Below are 3,022 nucleotides of genomic sequence, written 5' to 3' on the forward strand. Positions count from 1 at the left end.
CTCAAGAAACCTGCCCTCAAGAGGATGACTACGATTTAGAGAAATAGAACATAGTATGTGTGAACTAATGTGTGAACTCCTTTAAATGTGTGAACTAAGTACATAAGCATTGTCTCTAAAAGTGACTTAGCACCTTGTTTCAAGTTCTGACCCATAACATCTGCTTTCTTTTGATTTAGAACATTAGATGGTCATGACCTCCCTGACTTCTCAAGGAGGTGAGAAGCCCAAAAAATAAGGTGATCACTCCTTCCCTGACTGCTCAAAAAAGAAGTGAAAACACCATAAAAAGATGTGGTCACACCCTCCCTGACTTCTCTGGGACATGAAAATAGGAAATGGAAAATAAAATCAGATTAGTGGGTTTCTGAAGGGGCTCACCTAAAACAAGTATACATAAATCCATCAATATGGGAAGTATTACACATAATTACATAAATTACATAAACACATAGTAATATAATACATGCTAGAAGTGATGTAACAAATAACATGATCAAATAATCATAAATTGAGAATTTATACATGTCCATAAGTCCTAGAAATAGTCCAAAAGGAATCCATTGTCCATTAGTTCATGTGCCAGGAATCCAATAATTCCTGCAAGTTTTGAAGTCCTACAACAGTCTCATCTTGTGTTAGGGAATCCAATGATTCCTGCTGGTTTTAAAATTCTTTAAGAATCTCCTTATCAGCCATGCTCTTTCAGTGTCAGATGTTCCTTAGATCTCCTTTATTTTGAGTTTTTTCTCCTTTTCTGTATCTTTCCAGGTGCTTGTTGCCACCCATCTATTTCCTTCTCTGTCTTTAAAAATACAAGCAAACCCTCTCTCCCAGGCAGGTAACCTACCTAATTTCCTTCTATTTACCACTTTCTAAATCTCTTCTCATCATCTGGAAATTACATTGGAGCTTTTTGCACTGGACACTGCCCTGTTGGTTTAAAAAACCTGTATTCTCCCCAATTGCAATCCATTTCTGCTATCTGATTGCTTTTCTGTTGGTCAATCATGTAATTCCTTTGTGTCATGTGATTGCTTTTTGGCTGATTGATCACATCAGAGTCCTGACCTTCTAAAGGCTCTTTGGGTGTGACCTCAGCTGCCATCATGCCTCACCTATCTTTTGATTGATATCTTGGAGCTGGGTTCCACCTCTCATTTCCCTGAGTCAATCCACATTCTAAGGCCTAGTGGAAGCCCTTGTTACATTTTGGACATGAAGTTTTAGGTTTTCTCTCAGCCTGTCTTCTCACTCTATCTCCATATCTACACTGAGCTCTTAGATGTCCAACTTTTCCACATTGAAAACATCGATGAGTTTCTCTAGAAGTCCTTTGCCAGGAAGGACCCTGTCTTTCCATGTTCATCATAATCTGAATACAGTAAGTATTTGTGCCCACTATAGCACAGTGTCTTATGATCTCCTCTAAAGGAGCATCTTTGTTTAGTCCCCATATAATTCTTTTGCAAATCTCATTGGCATTTTCCATAGCCAGATGTCTGGTCATTATTTCTGTAGCTGCATTTTCTCCAATGGTTCTTGTTACAGCTGTTTGCAGACATCCCACAAAATCCGCAAAAGGTTCATTGGGACCTTGCTCTATTTTTATGAAAGCTTCCCCTCGATCTTTCTGTCCGGGGAGGGAACCCCAAACTTTTATTGCACCCTTAGAAATTTGCTCATACACTGTTATGGGATAATCAGATTTTCTAAAAATTTGCCCCATTTTGCTGAAATTCTACTTCAGCTCTTTAACAAAGTTTCCTTGTTTCCACCCTTATTTCTGGTTCAGAGAGACTTTTCCACTGAAATCTGGATTGGAGGCTTTTCCACTGGAATCAGGATCATGTTTGTCCCACATTCGGGCACCAAAATGTAATGTTCTGTTTCTCTAAATCATAATCATTGGGGACAGGTTTCTTGGGGAGCTTCTGGAGGCAGCCTTCCTTTCTCCTTGGTTCCCAAGAGCTCTTGCTGCTAGCCCTTTGTCTCTTCCAGGTTCAGCCTCTAGCTCCCTCTGAATCCAAAGCCTCCAGCCAGCACACCTATGGAATCTCCAATGACTCCAATGACTGGATCACAGTGGGTATCAGACTCTGCCTCTGAGAGTGGGCTTGTGGGTACTCCCTGGGCTTGTGGGAGCTTCTTAAAAGTATGCTTTCTTAAAGGTGTAAATCTTATGGAATTCTAGTAAATACATTACTGAACTAGAGAATTGTTAAGTACCATGTTAAATTAGATAATTATATCCATTCCAGTGACTTAGCACTTTGTAAGAATCCTAATACTTTGCCTCCATAGTTGTAGATTTTTCATTTAATTCTCTTCCCCCTATTTCATTTCTGGGACCACAAACCATGATCAAATCAACTTTGCAATTCACAAATGAGGTGTGGCATTCTACTCTCCCTATTCAACATTACTGCAAGTCTATGGCCCAAAGTGCTCTTCCCTAGATACTACTTTCCTATGTATTATGTGTATGGCCTCCCCAATTAACATATAAGTGTCATGGGTCAGGGACTCTCTTTAAATTTGTTATTGTTTATTCTGGGTTTTTTTATTTCTAGAGGTTAGTACAATACTAAACAATAGTAAATTCCTTAAAAATACCTTTTCATACATTTATTCAAAACAATAAGAATGATGGGGTTTTATTTTATATTTTAAGAATTTGTCAATAAATGTTTGTAAGTCTTTGTGTTTTAAACATTTTTTCTGTGGTAGAAAAAAATGGTTGCCCTATACCTAAAAGCTTTACATAATCAAATTCATTCAATCCAATAAGCACCAATATGTATTGGGCACTGTACTCAGCTCTGTGGATACAATTAGCCAAAATAAAGACAGTCAGTCCCTATTCTCAACACAGGAGACAAGAAAAGAGTGGGAATGAGACACCAGGTGGTATCCAACATGAGGGCATCTTGTTCATAGTAGTATAAACCAGACAGGGCAGCAGATGCAAAGTGGAAAAAGAATGGTATATAGGAAATAGCTTAATCACCTCTTTTGTTGA

The sequence above is a fragment of the Sminthopsis crassicaudata genome, chromosome 4 (genome assembly GCF_048593235.1).
Source record: "Sminthopsis crassicaudata isolate SCR6 chromosome 4, ASM4859323v1, whole genome shotgun sequence".
In the NCBI taxonomy this organism is placed as follows: domain Eukaryota; kingdom Metazoa; phylum Chordata; class Mammalia; order Dasyuromorphia; family Dasyuridae; genus Sminthopsis; species Sminthopsis crassicaudata.